Here is a 25,908-nt window from a genome sequence, read left to right on the forward strand (position 1 = left end):
GTCAAGCAGAAATAAGCAACCAATGGATTGAAAAACAACAGTGCTGTACCTGCTGCATATCAAAGCAGAGTGTACATAAAATGGACTTGTCACTTCGATGCTATTCATAAGGATGTAAACTAGGACAACTGAACCTAGAAACTAAAGAAGAATCTTTATCAGTTTCTAGCAGTTTTCTGTATTTTTCAGGACATTTTAAAATTCTATATTTAACTGTAAGCTTTTGTTCCTATTTGAAAATTTGTCATTAATTTAAGTATTTATAAGAATTTAGATTAGTTAAACCATTTTATTTAGAATTGACTTACCTTAACTTACTGTTGATAATAACTTTTATTCAAATTTCTGCAGATTATTTAGTACATACTGGAAGGGATCAGGATGGCACTAATTTTAACCAATAATTCTGAAGCGATTGCAAATGAACAAAAGGACTATAGAGAGTGAGTACTTTCTGGTTTCCTTCATAACTCAGCTTGAAGATACCATTATATACTTTCCCCTTGTTTATGATGAACTAAAAGAGATTGTGATTTTCTTTCTAACGAAGTAATATCTTGTTGTGTAATATGCAATATTAGAAATGATTATTGAAACTAATGTTAATTTTTTTTTCAATTATTTCAGAAATGGTGTAGTACATGTAAAGAACCCACATTTGTCCTCAATGCCTGAAGACTTACTGAATCATTTTGATTTGGGAACAAAAACACACAATCTTTAAGCAATGTTTGGAGACGTGAAGGTAGGCAGTTATTTATAGTGGGACAGAACAGAGCAGCCAGGAGAAAGCAATAAAAATTATCCTTTACCTTAGCATTTTTTTTCTTTTGGACAAGGAAATGAACAAAAATGGTAATGCCTAAATAAATTAAATTGAGAGGGAAAAATTATGTGTATTGAGACAAATAATACATGATAATTGAGCATCTCGCCCAGTTCACAAGAATTTATAATAATGCCATTACTTCCTTTCCTACATTACCCCTGTATCCCAATCAGGCTTCCTAGCACTGAATAATTTTTGAAAAAACTTCAGAAATGGGTGTAAATGTAAAATATTGGAATTTCACTTCCTTGATGTATCATTTAGTTAAATTAATATCATTTAATATTGCTTACAACAAACTCTTGTAACTCTTGTTACAAACACTTATTCACTTTTTGTAATGCAGTTGATAATTACAGTAGATGGAAATTTATGATTCTCTCGGAGAGGGAATCAAAGTAGGTGGGTCGCTAAATTTTGTGTAGTTAAAAATCAGCTTCCCGATGGTGGGGTGAAACTATTGTATTAAGATCTGCGAGGTTCGATGGTGGTTTGAGTTTCCTGACAGCAAGTGTGTGATTGTGTCTGCATATCATGCATATTCATTCAAAGAGAATCTCACCAGATTTCCTTGGACCTGTCTAATTAAGTTATCCACAAATGAGAATTATGTACCTGCAGATTCATAAATGCAAAGAAATGGTATGCAAAGGCAAGGTAGTCTAATGTAAAACAAAACACTGCAGATGCTGGAAATCTGAAACAAAAGCAGAAATTGCTGGAGAAGATCCACAGATTTGGCAGCATCTGTGGAGAGAAAGCAAAGTCAATGTTTCAAGTCTAGTGACTGTTGTTCAGCAAAGTAGTCAGCGTTCTAGAATGAGTATAAATGGTTATTTCCTTCATTTGACCACTGTTCATTGAGGCAGGATCTTGATCAGATGGGCCAGTGGGCTGAGAAGTGGCAGATGGAGTTTAATTCAGATAAATGCGAGGTGCTGCATTTTGGGAAAGCAAATCTTAGCAGGACTTATACACTTTATGGTAAGGTCCTAGGGACTGTTGCTAAACAAAGAGACCTTGGAGTGCAGGTTCATAGCTCCTTGAAAGTGGAGTCGCAGGTAGATAGGACAGTGAAGAAGGCATTTGGTATGCTTTCCTTTATTGGTCAGAGTATTAAGTACAGGAGTTGGGAAGTCATGTTGTGGCTGTACAGGACATTGGTTAGGCCACTGTTGGAATATTGTGTGCAATTCTGGTCTCCTTCCTATCGGAAAGATGTTGTAAAACTTGAAAGGGTTCAGAAAAGAAATACAAAGATGGTGCCAGGATTGGAGGATTTGAGCTAAAGGGATAGGCTGAACAGGCTGGGGCTGTTTTCCATGGAGTGTCGGAGGCGAACGGATGACCTGATAGAGGTTTACAAAATTATGAGGGGCATGGATAGGATAAATAGACGAAGTCTTTTCCCTGAGGTGGGGGAGTCCAGAACTAGAGGGCATAGGTTTAGGGTGAGAGGGGAAAGATATAAAAGAGACCTAAGGGCAACTAGAGGGTGGTACGTGTATGGAATGAGCTACCAGAGGAAGTGGTGGACGCTGGTACAATTATAACATTTAAAAGGCATTTGGATGGGTATATGAATAGGAAGGATTTGGAGGGATATGGGCCGGGTGCTGGCAGGTGGGACTAGATTGGGTTGGGATATCTGGTTGGCATGGATGGGTTGGACCAAAGGGTCTGTTTCCATGCTGTACATCTCTATGACTCTATGAGGCGATCATTGAGATTGGGTAGTGGCAGTCAAGAGAAAATTGGGCTGTCTAAGGAAGGGAGGAAAGGAAGGTAGGGAGGCAGATGCCAGTCTAACCAGAATGGTTAGAAGCAGTGAGGAAGGCGGGAACGCAGGTCGGTGGCAATCTAAGGGGAATGGTGAAAGGAAGGGATGGAGCAGCAGAGGGAGAGAGAGAGAGAGAAGTTCAGAGTGAGAGGGAGGGTGACAGGGACTGAGAAAGAAAGAGAGGCAGGGAGAAATTTCGTGTAGGGAGTTGTGGTGGAGGATGGATCCCAGCATCACAAGTGTGGGAGTTCTGTTCATCGATTGGATGAAGGATGTTCTAGGATGGCTGATTGGAGAAGAGATAAGTGGGGCTAGAGCACTCAATGGTGGGGTCCTGTGAGCTGGACTGAGAGTACTGGGAAGCAAAGAGGCCAGTCGCATTGATGGTGAAGGAGGGGGCAGTGGAGGGATGAGATGTGATGGGTAAAAAAGTCCTAGGTCAGGATCAATTGATTTCATGGTAGGGGTTGGGGATTATAGAAAAGAAGTGAGGTAGTTAATAGGGGCTCAGCGTCAAAGCAGATATTGTGTTGGTGAGATGTAGGGCCAGCGATGAGAGAAGGAATGTGTAGGATAATGATTACAGGTTTAAGGCCAATGCGAGGTAGGTTCAAGGATAACAGAAAGGAGAGGAAAGGTTATATTTGGTGGTCAAGATTGATGGACATAGAACATAAAACACAGAACAGTACAGCACAGCATAGGCCCTTCAGCCCTCAATGTTGGGCTGACCTTTTATCTCACTCTAAGATCAGATTAACCTACATAGCTTTCATTGTACTATATTTTATGTGCCCTAGAAGGTGAAAAGTAACATGCACCACCCCTTACAAGCTTTTTTGAAGCAGTTGCTCTAAAAACGCAATTCCTTGAAAAGAGAGAAAGATTGCTTTGGGTGGAGCTAATGATCTGCGCATTTGGCCAACTAAGGTGATTCCCTGATATTTAGTTAAATTGTGAGAACAAGAAGTAAGTATATCTTGTTACCTGAGATGACCTTGACAGCCGTAATTTTTTGGCCCAAACCTAAAGAGCTTCAGCCTGCTGTGCTTCTCCTGCAGTGTCTTTAGCCTCATTTTGGAGGTGATGGGACTCTAACAGAGGAAGATCACCCTTGGAGTGTCTCTGAGATGAGGCCTCAAAGATGGCTTGCTAGCCCTTCCTCCCTTCAGTGCATGATGGCACATACTTTGGGAGAAGGGACACCTGGAAAAAGGTCAATGTGTTTTCTATCACTTTTGCCTAGCTACTGCCACATTGGCTACAATGATGGAGTACAAGTTTGAGCACATGTCCAGCTCCCATGGCCTGTTTATCTGTATCTGGTTGTCTAAACTAGTTGCCATCTTTTCCACAAGAGCAGCCAAGCATTCACATTCTGGAGCCAAAATAGAAAACAACTTTGGACAGATTAACTCTCCTTTTGTAGAAGGCAAAAGTGAGGACTGCAGGTGCTGGAAACCAGAGTTTAGATGGAAGTGATGCTGGAAAAGCACAGCAGGTTAGGCAGCATCTGAGGAGCAGGAAAATCGACATTTCTGGCAAAAGCCCATCATCAGGGTTTCCTGAGCCCGAAACATCGATTTTCCTGCTCCTCGGATGCTGCCTGACAAGCTGTGCTTTTCCAGCACCACTCTGATCTAAACTCCTTCTGTAAAAGTCTACACATAACCTCTAGTATTCCTGCCAAGCCTCCATATCTCCATGAAATCTCTTATGGTCAATTTCAAACACTCTGCATCACTGTGAGGGTCTCTGTAGAGTCCTGGCCTCTAACAGTCATTCAAATGTCAGAGACATCAGCACTCACATCCTCCATTGCTATCACCATGTGTCAGTGATGTATTCAACAGACTGACTCTGAGCCTAATCTGGAATGTATACCCAGTGAGCTGAATGTCTCTGAGCTGGTGAAGGCTGTGATGGTTTTTCCTCTAAGTCTTCTGAACCATCATCCTTAGAGGTAGTACTTAAAGTGAAGGTGGAGTTGGAGCTGGAGGAAAACTGTTTCTTCTTCTTGCTTTTAGACTTGATGCAAGGACCTGGGGTAGAGAGCACAAAGAATTATCTGATGACTATCCATAATCTCTTTTCCTATCAAGTATTTCATGAATTACCACTGTATACTCAGTTGTCAACACCCAGACCTCACGTATCAGTGAAATCTCTGTTTTGATCCTCTGGGCCTGCCATCATAAGATCACAAGTGGGAATATTTCAGGAAATAACTTGCATCCTGACTCCTCAAAACCTATCCACAAGGCACAAGTCAAGCATGTGATGGAAAACTCCCCACTTACCTGGATAGGTGCATCTCTAAAAATACTCAAGAAGTTTGACACCACTCAAAATAAAACATCCACAAACATCCACTCCTTCCACCAACAACACTCAGTAGCAGCAGTGTGCACCAAATACAAGATACAATACAGAAATTCACCAAAGCTCCTTAGATAGCATCTTCCAACCTATAATCACGACCATCTATAAGGGCAGCAGGTACATAGGAACACCACCATCTGTAAGTTCCCCTCCAAATCACACATCACCCTGACATGAAAATATATCATCATTTCTCGACGGTCACTGGGTCCAAATCCTATAACTCCCTCCTAAATGGCATCACAGGTGTACCTACACCAAATGGACTTCAGCAATTTATGCAGGTTGGTCACCATCATCTTCTCAAGGGCAACTAGGGATGGGCAATAAATGCAACCCAGCTAACAATGCCCATTTTTAATGAATGAATGAAAGGGAATGAAGGGATCACATAGTTTGGGAGCATTTCTACAGGAAAAAACAGGTTGAGAGATCAGTCCAGGAATTGAAGAGTGGATTTTAATCAAAAAAAATTCACATGAAATATAGTGAAGAGCTAAACATAACTTAATGTAGGATTTTCCTGAATCTGCAGTTTTCATTCTTGGTGGCTGATAATGGAAAGTCTTAGGGGTTTATAATGGGAATGGTAATGGATGCATGAAAGCTATGGAAACTGATAGACCCTACCTAAAGAGGAAATACATGGAAGTACAATATAGTCTTAAGATGAACTGTTTGGGAAATTACAAATAGAGTTAAAACATTATATTGACTTAATGTAGAATCTGAAATTTGGTCCTGTATTTTTCAGTTTGTTTGTGTCGGAGGCAGTGCAAACCGGATGAAAGCTTTTGCACAGTTCATGCATACGGAACTTGGACTAAATGAAAGTGACAGTGACCTCCTGGATATTTGTGCAGGGACTGACAGATACAATATGTACAAAACTGGCCCTGTATTGTCCATAAGTGTAAGTATTCAGAGTTTTATGAAGTGATTTGGTGGGTGAATTTCTTTATCATTTGGGCATGTCTGCCCTGCAGAAACAGTTTTAGTAATTTCTTCTTTATGAGGAAATTCAGGTGGAATTCTTTTCTACCTAACCTCCTCATTTAAATATTTTCCTCAAGTTTGCACATGAGCCTGAGATTCCAACAATCTGTTCTCCAAGTTACTTAGTGTTGGTCTGATTTGAATTTGTCAAAGTAAAAGCTGGAAATGCAGCAGATGAATGTTTTCTGGAGCTGAACCCAGGATAAAGTAGATGCGGTCCAGTCAGATGCAATAGTTCTCATAGTTATATGTTTAAAACAGGCTTCTGGAACTTTCTGTAGATAGGAAATTATTGTGTAAACTTTATTTTAAAATATTCTGCCTAGAGACGGTATTGCTTGCTTCTGATTGTTCTTCACAGGACGAGGTTATTTGTAGATTTTCAGACATTCCATCATGCTACTTTTATTTAGCACCTCGCAGGAGCACATGCAATAAGATCCTTTTCTTTTGTTTTTTTATCAAGTTGGCGATATCATGCAGTTGCAACTCTTAATAATGTAGTCCTCATCACCACCATCATCTTCCTTCCACTGTTGCCCTTTGCTATATTAGCTTTGCAGGAAAGGAGAGTAATAATTAAGATTGGTGGAGAATCATTAGTTCAGGGTTTAGGAGATAGGAAATGATATGGAAGGCTGTAGCTGCAGGAAGACAAGGTGGTTAAAGATAGGTTTAAGGGACAAGGTAACAAGCATTGGAATCGCTTTTTAATACATTTGCATGTCATGCATGCTCACTAAAAAGTATTGTGTCCCTTTTCAATTAAGTAATCAGGGAATGAGAAACATTTGACTTTAGATTCACAGTTGATAAAATGTGGTGTGCAACAGGTAAGGTAGTCTTACTGGTGGATTTGGAGTGAGTAAAAGTTGCTTTTGCTTTTCTGGGGAATTTTGTTCAGCTATTGAACAAAGGAGAATTGAAATCGAGTGACAGAAGGTGAACTTGGCATGGCTGACCGAGGGAGGAAGGGACGGAAATGGCAGCCCAGCAGAATATTATGTGAGGAGAGGCAAAAGCTGGATTACACAGAGACGATCAGTGTTGAAAGTAGGTCAGATTGATTGTAAGAAATCAGCTGTTGTACAAGGAATATTAATGGTGAAGTCCTGAAAGTTGAAGGTAATGGGGAATGTCAAGGATGATGGGTAGCAGGTCAAGGGTAGTGAGAAGGCACTCCCATTGCACTTGAGGGAAATTCAAGGGTTAATGGTAGCTGATCAAAGTAACAGGGGAATTGGTAGAATTGGTGACTGAAAGCAGTGCAGGGGTGTAGGAGTGAGGTTGGAGGGGAAATCAAAGATTATTGCTGCAGTATACAGGGTGATGGTTTCTAGTTCTAGTTCCACTGCGTGTTCATAGTCATGGGCTATGTGGACAAGCAGAGAATCTGCAGTGAATCATGAGGGATGAAGTTGACCACGGATGGTGACTGTGGTATGGCTGATGCTAAGTATGAGCATCCCACTTGTCATAGGGGTCAGAACTGGACACAAGACCTTCTGCTGCTATCTCAGGAAATCAGTACTGTATGCCATTCCTAATAGACTGGAAGAGACATTTTAAGCAGGATCATTGAACTATGGGGCCATGCTTTGCCTGCATTTAGGCATTGCCACTTCTGTATGGGTGCTAACAGATCCAGGGATCACCAGGTGGAGAAGGTATGACAGTTCTCAAAACCTCCCCTTAGAGAGTGTTATCATCCTGGACCAGAACACAAATTTGTTATAATCTGGCTAGGCACCAGTAATTTTTATTTTTCAAGTCAACAATGTGGGACGTCTTTGGGACTGAATGAGCAGACAAAGCCACAAGATTCCATGGTTTTAAATAAACAACAATAAAATTTACTAGATAATGCTAAAATAATAATAAAATGTACAATACAATCCCAGCAGTTTTCCTGAGCCCTGACTCCAACTCTTAGCTGCCTACGAACTCTCCTAAAACTTCTTCCTTAGTTCTAACAACACATAGCCAATTCACTGAGGCCGCACTTCCACTGACTCTGCATAGTGCCTTTTCAACAGTACAGCCAAAAAGCAGCACTGCCTAACATGGAGGTGATATCTTTCTCTGACACTCTCACAAAATGACTTTCCCCAAATATGTAATTTCAGTCAACCTTGAACTGTCTTGAGTGACATATTGAAAACGTTGCAATAAACTCCACCCACTATTTCCAGAGAGAATTGAATATAGCCACCTAACAACACTTGGAACTGTCTACTCCAGGAATGCTACCATTCGTAGATGGCTGGCTTGCAAATATGCTTTCAAATAGAAGGATTAATCAGACGAGCACAAATAATGCTTGCAGCTTACAGGGAATGACTGATTGTTTGGTGCCCTGTAAATGTGGTGCTTAGACCCTAGACCACATGAGATAATCATGGGCTTCCAGTCTGCTGCATCACGTGATTCATGCACAAGTACCCAATTGTATGCTGACATGTGATTGCACATGGACAGATATCCTGCAACAAGAGCCAATCTATTGGGCCCATCAGTGACACCCTCGCCACTTCCTGATGTTTCCGTCCCATGAGACTGATAAAGAAGAAGAAAGTATTTTAGGGCACCACATGTAAGTAATCGCAATGAGAGGGGCTGACAATGTAAGATGCTGAGTTAAAGCTAACCTTCATCTGAATGCTGGGAACACATGAAACTTGTGGAAGTCAACAATTTCCAAAGCACTTTTCAAAATACAAAATCTAAAAAGGTCAGTCAACTGTGGCTAATCAAGTAGTTAAGTATTGTAAAAGATTAAAAGAAAGGGTTTATACAGTTGCCAGAAACAATAGTAAATCCGAGGATTGGGAGTAGTTTAAAATTCAGCAAAGGAGCACCAGGGAACTTCTAAAGAAAGGGAGGAAATGAAGAAAATACAAGCTTCTTTAGGTACATTAAAAGGAAATATTTGGCGAAGTCATTTAAGTCAGGGGAGTTCATAGTGGAGAGTAAAGAAATGACTGAAAGGAAAGATGATTACTTTGTGTCTGTCTTCACTGAGAAAGATTCGAAAATCTCCCAACTTTAGAGATCTAAGATATTGGAAAGAATAAGGAATTAAAGGAAATTATGACTATTAAGAAGATTATGTTGGAGAAAGAAAATGAAGGCTAATGAGCCTTCAGGACCTGATATTCTACAGGTGGAATCTTAAAAGGACTTGAATGCCATGGACTAAGGCAAGATATGTGGCAGAATTTAGCAACAAGTGGAGACAAGTTCACCTCAAAGTCAGGAGGAACTTATACATTCTTTTATGTTTTTCATAAGCAGTACAATGATTTTCTTGCTAGGCAGCGGCAAGAAGTCATATGACAGGGATTGGCGTTTGTTAAGCGTCTTGTTAACAGACCAATTCACCTCATGTTGGAATAGGTCTGAGTGACTGAGGAAGATGTTACAGCCTACAGTGAGAGAGATAGAACATAAGCCTTGATAAGAGGTGAGTACGGTAGCCGAGACAGATTGAGTGTGAGATATCGGAGAAGATAGTGGCACTTACACTATGGAATATAGCAGGGCATTAACCTTCTCCCTACATTGCTGGGTATTCTCCCAGATAGCTGAGACTTCTTCAAGTCAATTGGCAATCATGGATGAGGCTGGCATGGTCTGGTGTTGTGGCCTCCACTGCTGGTACTGGTGGAAGACAGAATTCCACGACCATACCACACTGTCCAGCAAGACCTCTAGTGCCCTGACCAGAAAGTGGGTGTCAATTTCCCCCATCTGCTATGTCCTGGGCAAATGTCAGTAACTGTGCAGGACAGCTCTGGACTGACAGGGCTTGTCTGGGTACACAACAGCCTTTTCAAGAAGACATGAGCACAAAGGACACTGGTGAGCAGCACCTTGTTCTGGGAATGGTGCATGGTAAGACAGGATAGAAATTGGTGAGAGTTGTCAGAGGAATGTATTAGGGAAGTAATGAGGTATATATAATAAAACACAAGAAAACTTGGTCTGCTGCTCAGTAAGAAATTCAACACAACTCAGTCTTGTGTGAAAAAACAAGGTCCAGTCTTACGTCCCTGAGTGTTGAGAGAGGTAGATATGAAGACAGTGGATGCATTGGTCATCATCTTCCAAAATCATATAGATTTTGGAATAGTCCATGCCAATCAAAAGGTGGCAAATTTGGGGAACAGTAGACCTATTGGTGTTACATCAGTTGTAGTGATAAATGCTAGAATCTATTATAAAAATTGTGTTTAATGCACGTTTGAGCAGTAATTATCTGATTGGGCATAGTCAGCATAGACTTGTGAATGGAAAATTGTATTTGATGAACCTAATGGAGACTTTTGACGATTACATGAACAAATTGATAAAGCCAAGACAATGGATGTAGTGTGCTTGGATTTTCAAAAGGCTTTGGATAAAGTCCCCCACATGAGGTTAGTTTGCAAAATTAAAGCACATGGACTAGGAAGTAAGAAACTGCTACAGATTATGAATTAGTTAAGAGGTAGAAAACAGAACAGGAATAAATGGGTCATTCTTGCATTGGTAATTTGTTTCTGGTGGGGTCCTGCAAGGATACGTTCTTGGGCTCTAGTTGTTCACAATATAAATGAATCATTTAGAAATGGCTAAATGTAAAATACTAAGTTTGTCGATAATACAGGGCTAAGTGGAAATGTATGCTGTTAAGAAGATGCAAAGTGGTTTCAAGAGGATTTGGATAGACTTAGTTTTTGGCAAGAAAATAGCAAATGGAACATAGTATGGAAAATGTGAAGGAACAAATGTATAAAGTATTTCTCAAATGGCAAGTGATAAGTATGGTAAATAAAAAGTATGTCGATATGGTCTCAGCAAAGCCCTGTGCAAGACCGTAAAACATGGAGTACTCACAGTGAGTCAGTTATTTTTTAAAGAAGTGCAAGTGTTGTACCACACAGTACACCACACTGTGAGTCTATCAAGTATGTATCCTCAAGGCACTCCTTTGAAGTGTTGAAACTGAGACAACTCCGAAACCTTGAATCATGCTCATTCCATCAGCATACAGTCACTGCTAAGAAAACAACATTTCTGCTTGATCAGTCACACTCATTGGATGGTTGATAACTATATACCCAAAGTCCTCCTGCATGGTGAACTGACCACTGACTCATGACCCTTTGGGTATCTGAATCTATACTTAAAAGGACAATTGCAAGAGGATATGAAGATCTGATATTGACACTGATAACTGAGAGACAGTGTTGACAACCATGATCTTTGCAGGCTGACAGCGAGGACACTGGAAGAGGTGAGCAGGGATGGAAAGTTCAGCTGCTGAGAAGAGTCCCAGAGAAAACAGAAAACACCAAATCCTGCACTTTCTCAGTCTAGTGCCTTCATCCTCAGCTGATAAAAGAGACTGCCATGCTGGAGTGGGTCTTCTGAGCCACATAAGGCAATGGTTTACACAGAGTTGACCACCATCACATAAATCAATATATTACAAGATAGAAGGTGGCCACCTTCTACCAGGAACACTGATTTCTCAGTGGGAGGATATGCTGAGATTGAAGAATAGTGGAGTGGGTGCCTGGAATTTGGCAACAGTGGATAGATGTCTCAAAATCTCACAATACCTTTTGAGAGTCCTACAATCTGATTTGATACTTGCAGGGAGATTCCAGTGCATTGGTATTGAGAAATTAAAATGTGAAACTGGTGCTGCTTGGAGCAGCCCCAGAATCTAGGAAAGTGGTTTATGTTGATGGGACATCTTAGCATTGGTAGAAGATTGTTTGTTATAGAAAATTAAAACATAAATGTGGGACAGATATTTCAGAATATTTTATTATGATGTTTATAAAATTATTATATTCTGTAATCCTATGGTATACAAGTTGCACACCTTCCTGTAAAGGTTAACATTTAGATTATTTCAATTTTTAAGAACTTGAACATTTGTGTTTAGATGTCTTCAGTGTGACAATTTAATGGTGCCTTGTTTCTAAGTATATATAAACAGGCTAGACCAAGATGGATGCAAATAAATTTTAATCACTCAACAGCCATATGGGTAACTTTTATATTTATAATTTTGTTTGAAAGCACAATTTAAACATTAAAAATTTTGGCTTTTTGTCATAAGCAAAATGTTCTTCAAAAAATATTCAGAGTGGATCGATCCTTGCCACACCATACTATTACTAAAACAATTACTTACATGGGGAAATAACATTACAAAAGGTTCATTTTGACAGTTTCAAAGATAAATACTGGCATTATAATATTTCCATAAATCATGAAAATAAGGTTATTTACAGCAAGTACACATATTACCCTAGATTTTTAATGAAATATATTACAATTCTCCCTTTCGTTATAAACAAATTGTGTCTTATATATTAGTCTTGTCATATATCAGAGATAATTTGTTCTCCTATATTGTGGATGTAATTTTGTCAAGGGTTTGATGGAAACTACATTGGCGTGCCAAAACTCGCTTTCTGCCAAACATCTGCTGATATTGCAGGGGCGAGGCAGGAAATGCCCAACAGAAACTCACCCACCATTTTTCAATTTGTATCTCCTGACTTTGATGCTTCAGATATTTTCCAAAACAATGCTTGCATCAACAAAGTTAAGGATATGAATAAGAGAGAGTTATGAAACAGTATTTGTTCTACCCGTCCTTGTTTTCTGATACCAAGAACAAAATGAACAAACTGTTGATTCAAATCTATTTAAATGTTTGCAGCATGGAATGGGTGTGCCATCAATCATGCTTCATGAACTTATTAAATTACTTCACCACGCCAAGTGCCGTGATGTTACTATCACACGTATGGGAACATCAGGTGGTATAGGTATGTCAAAAAATGTGTTAATCTAGTTCTCACTCCTTTCCCACTCTTACCTTAAATTAACAGCAGGAAGCTTAAATAAATTAAAGTTTACGGAGCAAAGAGGGTGGAGAACAACCAACATAGCATTGGAATAGGGTATTTTGGAAGTCAGCATGGACAGAGGTTTTGGAAACAGTAAACTAAATGTAGAGGTGGGTGTTATTAAGGAAGCGGAAGCAATATTTTCTGATATCTGGGATGATTTCTATATGATTTCAAAAGTAGGGATTACAGTCTGAGAAGGTAAGAGATCACCACCAACACTCAGATAAGTAATATGGAGGGAACGTCACCAAGATTCTGTGAAAGGGACATGTGAGCAGGCAGAGTGGATGGAGAAAAGTGTTGCAGAAGCCAAGACTGTCTTTATTATCATTTTTCTCATGTATTCCAGCGCCAAGGTCCCCAGTAGAGTAAATGAAACATGCATTGAACCAAAATCTATCCAAAGACAAGTGAGGCAATGTTATCAGCTGCACACATTCTCTATGATATCATCCCTATTGACATATGGGATGGCCTTTAATGGTCTGAAAACATTTCTGAAAATATTACCTTGTTCTTTTCACATTGTATTCAAACAATTAAACTTCCTGATCATCTTGAGCAATGTATTAACTGATAGCATTTAATAATTGGTGCCTCCAAGTGTGGTTCATGATCTTAAAAGTCTCAACAGAGATGTCAAAGGTACTGATTTCAAATTTAAAGAATCTTCTGTCTCATTGTTCATTAAATCTTGTATCAGATAGATACTAGATATAATATATACATAATTCCTAAAACTTTGCTAAAAAGGGATGAAGGACAATTTGCTCTTTCTTGTCTTTCTGCAATGACAGCAAAATCTCAATGCAAATTAAGATTGTGTCATAAAAGACATGTTAAAACAGCTTTTAAGAATGCCAGTGAACGTCACTTAACCTGCTGCCCTAACTTGAGCTAACTGGTATCATACATTTCAGTGGTTACAAATTGAGGTTTCCTCTGATTGTCTACTAAACCGGACTCAAACCTCCATGACATGACTCAAATGTGTCTGTATCTAGACTGTAATCCCTTCAAAGCCAATATATATTGTTTGAGGTCCTGTGCCCAGAACTGAACAGAATGCTCAAAAAATGGAGTCTGACCGGGTTTTCTGCAATCAAACTATCTCAACTTTGTGTTTATAGAGTCATAGAGCTGTACAGCATGAAAACAGACACTTCAATCCAACTCATCCATGCCGACCAGATGACCTAAATTAATCTAGTCCCATTTGGCAGCAAATGGCCCTCATCCCGCTAATGCCTTCCTATTCATTAAACTATCGTAACTTCATAAAAGCAGAACTGATTGGGAAAAAAATATCAGCAGGTTAAGCAGCATCTGAGAGTCTGATCCAACATTTTGCTTTTATTTCAGATTTCTAGCATCTGCAGTGTTCTGCTTTCTGATTCTTGTAAATTTCTGCCCTATATATTAAATATGCTGGATAATGACATTTCTGTTATCCATATTCTCTACATCCTTTTTGATGATCAATTATAGAACATAGAACATAGAAAGGCACAGCACAGAACAGGCCCTTTGGCCCACGATGTTGTGCCGAGATTTATCTGCCATATTTCCCTGCATTACAATGCTGGATACACTTCAAAAGTACATCATTCACTGTGAGTACATTGGAATGGTCTGACTTCATGAAAGACACGCTCCAAATGTAATTCTCTCATTTCTTCTTATACAATTGTGAAGAAGCTCAGTTACTGAATGTGGGATCAAGGAGTACTAGGAATGTAACAGAGATATTTTCAATCTCTAAATGGAGTTCCTAGAGCTGTGCATTATTTTTATTCTTTCATGGGTTTTGGGCAGTGCTGGCCAGGCCAGAATTTATTGACCATCTTAATCAGTATTAAGAAGTTGGTGGTGAGCTGCTTTCTTGAACTGATGCAGTCCCACAGATGTAGGTTTGCCCACATGCTGTAAGTGATGGAGTTTCAGGATTATGAAGCAGCCAAAGTAAAGGAACAGTGATATAATTCCAAATCAGGATGGTGTGTAGCTTGGAGAGAAGCTGACAGTGGTGGTGTTCCCATGCATCTGAAGACCTTCTAGATGGTAGACATCATAGATTTGGAAGGCAGTCGAAAGAACCTGTGTGAGCTGCTACAGTGCACCACAGATTGTACACATTGTTGCCACTGCATATCAGTGGTAGAGGGAGTGAATTGTTTAGGGTAGTGGATGTATCCAATCAAGCTACCCAATTTGATTGGGGTGTTGAGCTTTTTTTGGGTTTTGCTGGCTCTGCATTCATCCAGGCAAATGGAGCGTATTCCATCATATTCCTGACCGTGCCTTTTAGATGTACACAGGCTTTGGAACATCAGGAAGTGAGTTATTCCCTGCACTATTCCAAGCCACTGACTTGCTCTAAACTTCCAGAATGTTAATAGTGGGGATTTAATGATGCGAATCACCATTTTGCTGCAGCATCTCGATGCAAAACCCAGTCAAATATGGCCTTGATGCCAAGGCCAGTCATTCTCATCTCATCTCATGAGTTCAGCTCTTTTATCCACTTTTGGACCAAGGGTGGAATGTGACCAGGAGCTGAGCAGCCCTGGCCTAAGTCCAACTGAATTTCAGCAAGTAAGTCTTTTCTGAATAGGTGCCATTTGATAAAATGAATCCTAAAATCTTACAATAATGTTAACTTGATTGTAACTCCCAAATATAATTATAGAAGTGAGTTACACTGACCCAGCTTAACAGCCTTGATTAGTTACAACATTCATTCTGGGTAGGTATGATTTCATAAGTTCTATGGAATTTATTAATTTATCATAGAAGCCATAAAGGAAATTATACTTATTGATGTAGTAGTTTTCAGTTGATACACTTGGGACACCGGTTTGTGACATCAGTTGACTGGGCATACGCCTTTTATTCTCTTCTGATGACTAAAGTTGTACTTCTACCTTTAATCTTCTTTACCTGTATTCTGAACCACTAAGAATCACCACGGATTAATCTTTGCTAGCTAATACACCTTGTGCATGAACCAAAAATCCTGACCTCAAACTGGGTTCCAATGCATGGACAGAACATGATCAGTCACAGATTACCTGAACTGTGTATGTCCCATCCCTTTTTGACTTCACCACTGATGCTCAGTAGCAGCAGAGTGTACTATCTACAAGATGCACTACAGAAATTCACCAAAGATCCTCAGCAGCAAACACTTCCAAACCCACAAACACTTCCACCTAGAAGGACAAGAGCAGCAGATATATGGGAACACCATCACCTTCAAGTTCCTCTCCAAGCCACTCACCATCCTGACTTGTAAATATATTGCTGTTCCTTCGCTGTTGCTGGGTCAAAATCCTGGAATTCTCTCCCTAATGGTAGAGTGCAGCAGACTGAAGCAGTTCAAGACGGCAACTCACCACCATCTTCTCAAGGGCAAACAGGAATGGGCAATAAAAATGCTGGCCTACCAGGGATGCCCACCATCCCACAAGTGAATGAAAAGAATTTTAAAAATTCACAACCCCTGAGAAAAAAAACTCATCTGTCTTAAATATGCGCCTCCTAATTCTATGAGCTTCGTCTGGAAAATTTAATCTGAGAAAGTGATAATATATGACATGATGCAACACAGTAATCCTCTCTTACATTGTCATTTAAACTGTATTAAATGTCAGCATTTTATTATCAAACTGTGCTTGTTCTTCAGGGTTGGATCCTGGAACTGTGGTCATTACAGGTACAGCTGTAGATTCATTCTTTCAGCCTAAGTTTGAACAAGTGGTTCTGGGAAAAATAATTACGCGAAGCACTGAATTGGACAAGGATCTAGCACAAGAATTATTGAACTGTGGCAGGGAGATTGATGATTATCCTGTTATCATTGGAAACACTATGTGCACCTATGATTTCTATGAAGGTAATTTAAAAAAAAACACACAGGATAAACTTATCAATCCTATATGAAACAAGCAAAAACCTTGATACAAAAAAATGATATTACATTTTAACCCTCTATAAGCAATGTAGTCTATTATTTCTGGGGCTAACAGAGAGGTAATCCATAAAAACCAAAAGAACTGCAGATGCTGTAAATCAGAAACAAAAACAGAAGTTGACGGAAAAGCTCAGCAGGTCTGACAGCGGCTGTAAAGAGAAATCAAAGTTAACATTTCGGGTCCAGTGACCCTTCCTCAGAACTCGGGAATATATAACCTAAGTCTTCATCCCATAGACAATAGAATTAGTTCACTTGAATTTTAAAATAATTCTTTACTGATTCAATTTTCACAAATTAATTGCAAACACTTGACAAAATCGTACCTTTTCTTTGTTGTAGGACAAGGACATTTGGATGGTGCTTTATGCTCATTTTCAAATGATGAAAAATTGGAGTATTTGAGAAAGGCATATAAAGCTGGTGTCAGAAACATTGAAATGGAGTCCACTGTCTTTGCTGCTATGTGCCACAGCTGTGATCTAAAAGGTAAGCATTGCTTCCAAAGTTATAACCAGAGGATAATAGACACACGTTTAACCATAATTTATGGAAATGTAAGAATCTGTTCCTGGTTACTTAAGTTCCTAAGCCTAATAGGTTTTTAATAATTTCTATTATTTAGTTCTTCTTCTCCATTGCATAATGATCTTTCAGTTATCTATCCACAAAATGTGAGTAAGCAAAAGCATTAAATTGACTAATTTTAAGGACAAAGTGTGATTTTGTTTTCTTCTACAATTTCTCAAATTTATTACACAACTTGTCCATGTCAATTATTACTGTGTTTATCAATCTATTGTCAAAATAAATTTGGTTCCATATACCAGCAAATAAAAATGAAACGTATCCTTTGATAAGAGGTAGAAAGAAACCTTAACAAAAAGAAAAGCTGCTGGAAAACTCAGCAGATCTGGCAGCATCTGTGGAGAGAAAGCAGAGATGATGTTTTGGATCCAGTGACCTCAGTTATACGACTGCTTAAAAAATTTATGTTAGATCTGTTGACAAACTAATACCACAAAAACGTTTATTTTCAGATTGTAGCTGAAAAATATTACTGCTATCCTTCTAAGCATAGATATTAAGAGGCAGATCACAGATTGTGCCACAGGACAGCTTGGATGTGACAGGTGCAGGGAACTAGAGGACTCTAAGTGTTGGCTGTGCATTTGCTTCCTACCAAGCTTCAGTTTTATGGCTTGTAGCATTTCCACCTATAGCAGAAAAAAGTGAGGACTGCAGATGCTGGAGATCAGAGTCTAGAATGTGGTGCTGGAAAAGCACAGCAGATCAGGCAGCATCTGGGGAGTAGGAGAATTGACGTTTTGGGCATAAGCTCTTCATCAGGAAGCTTATGCCCAAAGGCTTATGCCTGAAACATCAATTCTCCTGCTCCTCGGATGCTGTCTAGCCTGCTGTGCTTTTCCAGCACCACATTTTCCACCTACACCAACCTGTTCCCAGATTACTGATGAAGGGCTTATGCCCGAAACATTGATTCTCCTGTTCCTTTGATGCTGCCTGACCTGCTGCGCTTTTCCAGCAACACATTTTTAAGCTCTGATCTCCAGCATCTGCAGTCCTCACTTTCTCTTGTTCCCATATTACGACATGTGGGAAGGTGTCAGGCAGCCCACCGTCACTTAGACCCTTAACTCGCCAATTAGTGATCACTTAAAATCATAGAATCACAAAATCCTAACAGTGCAGAAAAGGGCCATTTGGCCCATCAAGTCTGCACTGATCCTCTGAAGAGGATCTGACTCAGACCCCACCCCACATTTACAAGGGCAATCCATCTGGCCTGCACATCTTTGAACTGTGGGAAAAAACCAGAGCACCCAGCAGAAACCCACACTGACATGGAGAGAATGTGCAAACTCCATGCAGACAGTCACCAAAGGCTAGAATCAAACCTGAGTCCTTGGCACTGTGAGGAAGCACTGCTAATCACTGTGCCATGACGTCACCCAGTTAAGGGCCTCAGTTTGCTGGACTATTATTTGAGTGACAAGATAAGGTGGAGTAAGGTGAATAGCCCAGCAATTTTCACTGTACAATTTACCATCAGGTATCCCAGTCACTATTAGCATCCCCTCCAAGAGCAGACTCCCTCCTTTAACCCTCCTTAGCTGGCCTCTCTAACCTGGCCCCCCAGCCACCTTTCCCCTTTCCCTGGGCAACTCCGTGCCAGGACCTCCCAGCCAGGCATATCAAAAACACTGCACTTACTGGATTTTGAGTTACATTGCTTTTCTTTCTTGGGAACTGGCTATAGTCCCAGCAATGGCCACTGTTTGAATCTGGTGCTGTGAGAACTACAGAGCAGCTGACTGGCAGCTCTCCAAGACAGGACTTCCTCCCAGATAGGACAGAAATTCCACAGTGAATCAATTAAAGCTGCTCTCAACATAATGCTACTGTCGGATGGCCAGTTTATAAACTGGTAGGGACAAACCAATTTTTCAGTTACGGGTAGCAGGAATACGTCACTCTATGAAATTTACAACTATGCTTCAGGCAGCTTGAACTTACTTCATTCTCCAGCCCAAGGTACCAGGTTTCATGCAAAATAACAAAATTTGTAAAATTGGGTGCACCTTTTTGTATTTTTTGTACATCCTTTTGAAATAGGAGTAAGAGAAGTCCCACAGACGAAGGGCCTCTTAAAATGAGGTCTTTCCATGCAGTTTTATTTGCAATATTAAAGTTTCTCCAGAAAATGATTTTTGACAGTTTTCCTATATAGTTCCAATATTTTTGTTGCATAATTGAAATTATGCTAAAAAGTGCTTATACTGACAAGAGGAGTAGAGCTCTCTGTATATTGTATGGTCAGCTAATGTCATATCTGTGCAACATTGCCTGCAAACATCTAACTTGACATAGACTGCCTAGCACAGCAGTAAATTAAAAGAACTGAAAGTTTGGCAAAACACACTTAACTCAGAGTACTAAAACAACTCATAAATGGCAGTGACCAGGCAGAGAGAAGGCTGCTCCCTATGGATATTTTATTTGAAATTTCCCACAACACTCCTCAGGTTACTCTACCTTTCTTGGCTGAGGCTAATAACTATCAATTTTCCAATGAAAGCCATTAAGATCAAGCACAGCCTTTGTATTCCTGAGTCATGCCCAGACAATGACAAAGCCTGTTGTCAGCTGCACTCAGTCCTATACCAATTGTCCTGTTCTTCCCAATCAAAGAATCCACTCTCAGCTGCTTCAAATCTGTAACCCTACCCTCAACAGGACCTACTCGAGAATCACTGATGATAACACATCAGGTAAGAGTTAGACACATAGAATCATACAGCTTAAGAACAGATCCTTCTGCCCAACATGCCTGTGCTGAATAACAAACTTTAAACAACACTAATCTGATATACCTGCACTTGGTTCAGAGGCTACCATGGTGGTAAAAACAATGACTGCAGATGCTGGAAACCAGATTCTGGATTAGTGGTGCTGGAAGAGCACAGCAATTCAGGCAGCATCCGAGGACAGGCAAAATCGACGTTTCGGGCAAAAGCCCTTCATCAGGAATAAAGGCAGAGAGCCTGAAGCATGGAGAGATAAGCTAGAGGAGGGTGGGGGTGGGGAGAGAGTAGCATAGAGTACAATAGGTCAGTGGGGAAGGAGATGAAGGTGATAGGTCAGGGAAGAGAGGGTGGAGTGGATAGGTGGAAAAGGAGCTGGGCAGGTCGGACAAGTCCGGACAAGTCGAGTTGCTGGAGGTTAGAAACTAGGATGAGGTGGGGGAAGGGGAAATGAGGAAACTGTTGAAATCCACATTGATGCCCTGGGGTTGAAGTGTTCCTAGGCGGAAGATGAGGCGTTCTTCCTGCATGGCGGATGGAGAAGACTTCCGTTTCCCCGGCCCCCAACGCCTCATCTTCACCATGGATATCCAATCCCTCTACACCTCCATCCGCCATGACCAGGGCCTCCAAGCCCTCCGTTTTTTCCTCTCCAGACGTTCCCAACAGTACCCCTCCACCGACACTCTCATTCGTTTGGCCGAACTGGTCCTCACCCTTAACAATTTCTCCTTTGAATCCTCCCACTTCCTCCAGACCAAAGGGGTAGCCATGGGCACACGTAAGGGCCCCAGCTATGCCTGTCTCTTTGTTGGCTACGTAGAGCAGTTGATCTTCCGTAATTACACCGGCACCACTCCCCACCTCTTCCTCCGCTACATTGATGACTGCATTGGCGCCACCTCATGCTCCCGCGAGGAGGTTGAGCAATTCATCAACTTCACCAACACATTCCACCCTGACCTTAAATTTACCTGGACCATCTCTGACACCTCCCTCCCCTTCCTGGACCTCTCCATCTCCATCAGTGACGACCGACTTGACACTGACATTTTCTACAAACCCACCGACTCCCACAGCTACCTGGATTACACCTCTTCCCACCCTACCTCTTGCAAAAATGCCATCCCGTATTCCCAATTCCTCCGCCTCCGCCGTATCTGCTCCCAGGAGGAGCGGTTCCACCATAGAACACACCAGATGGCCTCCTTCTTTAGAGACCGCAATTTCCCTTCCCACGTGGTTAAAGATGCCCTCCAAAGCATCTCATCCACATCCCGCACCTCCGCCCTCAGATCCAACCCCTCCAACCGCAACAAGGACAGAACGCCCCTGGTGCTCACCTTCCACCCTACCAACCTTCGCATAAACCAAATCATCCGCCGACATTTCCGCCACCTCCAAACAGACCCCACCACCAGGGATATATTTCCCTCCCCACCCCTCTCCGCCTTCCGCAAAGACCGTTCCCTCTGTGACTACCTGGTCAGGTCCACGCCCCCCTACGACCCACCCTCCCATCCTGGCACTTTCCCCTGCCACCGCAGGAACTGTAAAACCTGTGCCCACACCTCCTCCCTCACCTCCATCCAAGGCCCTAAAGGAGCCTTCCACATCCATCAAAGTTTTACCTGCACATCCACTAATATCATCTATTGTATCCGTTGCTCCCGATGCGGTCTCCTCTACATTGGGGAGACTGGGCGCCTCCTAGCAGAGCGCTTTAGGGAACATCTCAGAGACACCCGCATCAATCAACCAAATCGCCCAGTGGCTCAACATTTCAACTCCCCCTCCCACTCTGCCGAGGATATGGAGGTGCTGGGCCTCCTCCACCGCCGCTCCCTCACCACCAGACGCCTGCAGGAAGAACACCTCATCTTCCGCCTAGGAACACTTCAACCCCAGGGCATCAATGTGGATTTCAACAGTTTCCTCATTTCCCCTTCCCCCACCTCATCCTAGTTTCTAACCTCCAGCAACTCGACTTGTCCGGACTTGTCCGACCTGCCCAGCTCCTTTTCCACCTATCCACTCCACCCTCTCTTCCCTGACCTATCACCTTCATCTCCTTCCCCACTGATCTATTGTACTCTATGCTACTCTCTCCCCACCCCCACCCTCCTCTAGCTTATCTCTCCATGCTTCAGGCTCTCTGCCTTTATTCCTGATGAAGGGCTTTTGCCCGAAACGTCGATTTTGCCTGTCCTCGGATGCTGCCTGAATTGCTGTGCTCTTCCAGCACCACTAATCCAGAATCAGAGGCTACCATGTCTGGCATTTTAAATGCTCATTAAGATGTTTCTTAAATGTTATGAAAGTGCCTGCCTCCACCGCTCACTCAGGCATCATGTTCCATTTATCTATCACCCTCTGGATGCAATTTTCTTTTCAGATCGCTTCTAAACCACTTACTCCTCGCTTTAAACTTGTGCCCTCTGGTCTTATACATGTCTGCCATGAGGAAAAGATTCTCACAATCTACTCTGTCTATGCCTCATAATTTTGCAGACTTCAATCAGATACCCCCCTCAGCCATCTCTACTCCAAGTAAACTAACCCAGCCTATCCAGTCACTTCTCATAACTGAGACTTTCCATCCCAGGCAACATCCTGGTGAATCTCCTCTGCACTCTCTCCAGTGCAATCACTTCCTTCCAACTGTGTGATGACCAGAACTGTACACAGTATTCCATCTGTGGCCTCACCAATATTTTATAATGTTGTAACAGAACTTCCTTGCTCCTATATTGTACACCACATCCCGCCCTGGGCTACTGAAGGAAAGCATCCTGTATACCTTATTCACTACCTTGTCTGCTTGTGCTGACACCTTCAGGGATCAATATACTTTTTGTTCCTCAGTACTCCATGGTTACCTACCATACAATGGTAGGTATATCTTTCTTTTATGAGGTCTCACAAAATGCTTCACTTCTCAGAGTTAAATTCCATCTGCCATTGCTCTGCCCAATTTACCAACTGATCAACACCAGACTGAAGCTTGATACATCATTCTCACTATCAACAATACCATCAATTTTTGTCTCATCTGCAAACTTACTGAGTTCATCTTCAACATTCACACCTAAGCTTATTCCTGTGATAAACTGCTCGTCATGCTCTTCCAATCACAAGAACAACCCTCTGTCATCACCCTTTGCCTCCCATTTGCAAGCTAATTTTGGATCCAGTTTGTTAACTTGCCTTGGATCCCATGGGCTCTTACCTTTTGGACTAGCCTTTCTCATGGGACCTTGTCAAAGGCCATCCTGAAGTCTGTGTAAACCATATCGAATGCACTGCCCTCACCAACATAGTTAGTCACCTTTTAAAAAAAACTCAATTAAATTCGTCAGACAGTATCGCCCTATAATTAATCCCTGCTGATTATCCTTGATCAATCCCTGTCTTTCCAAGTATTCATCAATTGTACCCCTCAGAAGTCTTTCCAATAATTTCCCTATCACTGATGTCACTATAACTGGTCTGTAATTACCTATCCTATCCTTGCTGCCTTTTTTGCACAAAGGAGCCACATTAGCTATCCTTAAGTTATGTGGCAGGAGAAAGTAAGGTCTGCAGATGCTGGAGATCAAAGTTGAAACTTTATTGCTGGAACAGCACAGCAGGTCAGGCAGCATCCAGGGAACAGGAGATTCGACGTTTCGGGCACAGGCCCTTCTTCAGGAAAGAAGAAGGGCCTGTGCCCGAAACGTCGAATCTCCTGTTCCCTGGATGCTGCCTGACCTGCTGTGCTGTTCCAGCAATAAAGTTTCAACTTAAGTTATGTGGCACTTCATCTATGGTCAATGAAGCATCAAAGATCTCTACCAGGGCCCTATCAATTTCCTTCCTTGCCTCTCATAGCATTCTGGGAAACATCTCATCAGGTCCTAGAGATTTATGCACTTTTACATCCACCAAAGTATCTATGACCTCCTCCTTATTAGTTTTAACATGTTCTAGAACCACCCCATCCCAACGTTCTTCTTGTGTCTTTCTCCTCTGCAAATGTAGATGAAAAATAATCATTTAAGACCTCACCCATGTCCTCTGGCTCCATGCACAAGTTGCCCCTTTGGTCTTTAATTTATCCTATTCTTTCCCTGGTAATCTCTGACTCTTAATGTACTTACAAAATACCTTGGGATTTCCTATCTATGACTCCTCTTTGCTCTCCCAATTTCTTTTTAAGCAGCTCTCTACGCTCTATACTTTTGAAGGGCCTCCACTGATTTTAATGTGCTGTACTTGACATAAACTTCCTTTTGCTTCTTTATCAAACCCACAACATCGCTTAACATCAAGGGTTCCTTGGACTTGCTGTCCTTGCCCTTCAATCTTGGTAGGTTCACACGTGCCCTGAATTCTCATTATATTACCACTACAAGACTTCCACTTTCCAAATGTGGACTTACCTGCAAGTAGCTCCTCCAAGTCCATGTTTGCCAGGTCCTGTCTAATGATATCCTCAAAATGGTTGCCCACTGAAACTTCAACTACTTGACTGGTTCATTCCCTAGGATTAGATCTAGCACTTCCTCATCTCTAATAGTACTATCTGCACATTGGCACAAAAAAACTCTCATGGATACACTTTAAAAATTCTACCTTGTCTAACCATTTCATATTAAGGCAACTCCAGTTAATATTACCAAACTTGAAATCCTCTATAACATCTTTGTGATATGCCTACATACTGCTCCTCTCTATACCTCTTACTATTGGCAGATTTGTAGTAAAATCCCAGCAAAGTAATTGCTTCTTCTTTATTTCTAAGCTCTGCCAAGATGATTTCACTTGAAGACCCTCTAGGATATCCTCCCTCATTACTGCATTGATGATTTCCTTTTTTTAAAATGTAATGCCCTATCTCTCTTACGTCTCTCCCTAATCTGCTTGAAACTTCTCTATCCTGGAATGTTGAACTGTCTGGCGTGCCCTTCCTTCAACGATGTATCAGTGATTGCACCAATGCTCTAAATTCAACCGCCTTACTAGTCAAGTTCCTTGCACTGAAATAGATACAATTCATCTTTCTGGACCTCCCATAGGCTTAATCATACAATGTCCTTTCTGCCTACTGGATTGTTCAAGTATTCCGTCCATATTTAATTGGACCTTGTTCACCCACCACCTTTAGAATGAAAAGCTCTTCCAAGTGAAATCTTTTATGCATACCTTTGCATAAACTTTATGTGCACTTTGAATTTGGATAGTCTAATAATATTGACTTAAAAAGAGCAAAACTTGAGAATTATATAAATATTTCATTTACAATGCAAAACAATCAAACTATAAAACAATTATTAACTTTTTTTCTCTCAGCTGCAGTCGTCTGTGTGACTTTATTAAATCGATTTGATGGTGATCAAATCACAACTCCTCATGAAGTTCTGCTTGAGTACCAAAACGTCCACAGAAATTGGTGTCGATGTTCATAAAAATAACTTACGCTATATAATTGAAAATATAAAATATAATTGAAATATTTTGTGCAAAACATTAGGAATGTCTTAGATTGTAAATTTTATAGAAGAATAGAACTCATGGCTTGTATTAACCTTGTCACATTAATCTAAAGAGATAAATGAAAGATTTAAAGTGGATGTCAGGTTAAAATCTGAATTATTTTCCACAGACAATGTTGAATAATTTTAAAAATAATTTAATAAAAATATCACAGAGGACAACATGAAATT

General features: G+C 41.0%; 1 pseudogene across 1 annotated transcript; it reads left to right on the plus strand.

The window, feature by feature from the left end:
* LOC122551619 (uridine phosphorylase 2-like) lies at positions 1 to 25,908 on the plus strand (annotated as a pseudogene). The gene is made up of 8 exons (XR_015757691.1): positions 1 to 215; positions 352 to 443; positions 628 to 745; positions 5,746 to 5,904; positions 12,712 to 12,820; positions 16,590 to 16,799; positions 17,220 to 17,366; positions 25,535 to 25,908. The product of XR_015757691.1 is annotated as a uridine phosphorylase 2-like (transcript).

This window comes from Chiloscyllium plagiosum, unplaced genomic scaffold (assembly GCF_037043375.1).
Source record: "Chiloscyllium plagiosum isolate Xiang-an unplaced genomic scaffold, Cpla_swu_hap1 HiC_scaffold_7, whole genome shotgun sequence".
Taxonomy (NCBI): Eukaryota; Metazoa; Chordata; class Chondrichthyes; order Orectolobiformes; family Hemiscylliidae; genus Chiloscyllium; species Chiloscyllium plagiosum.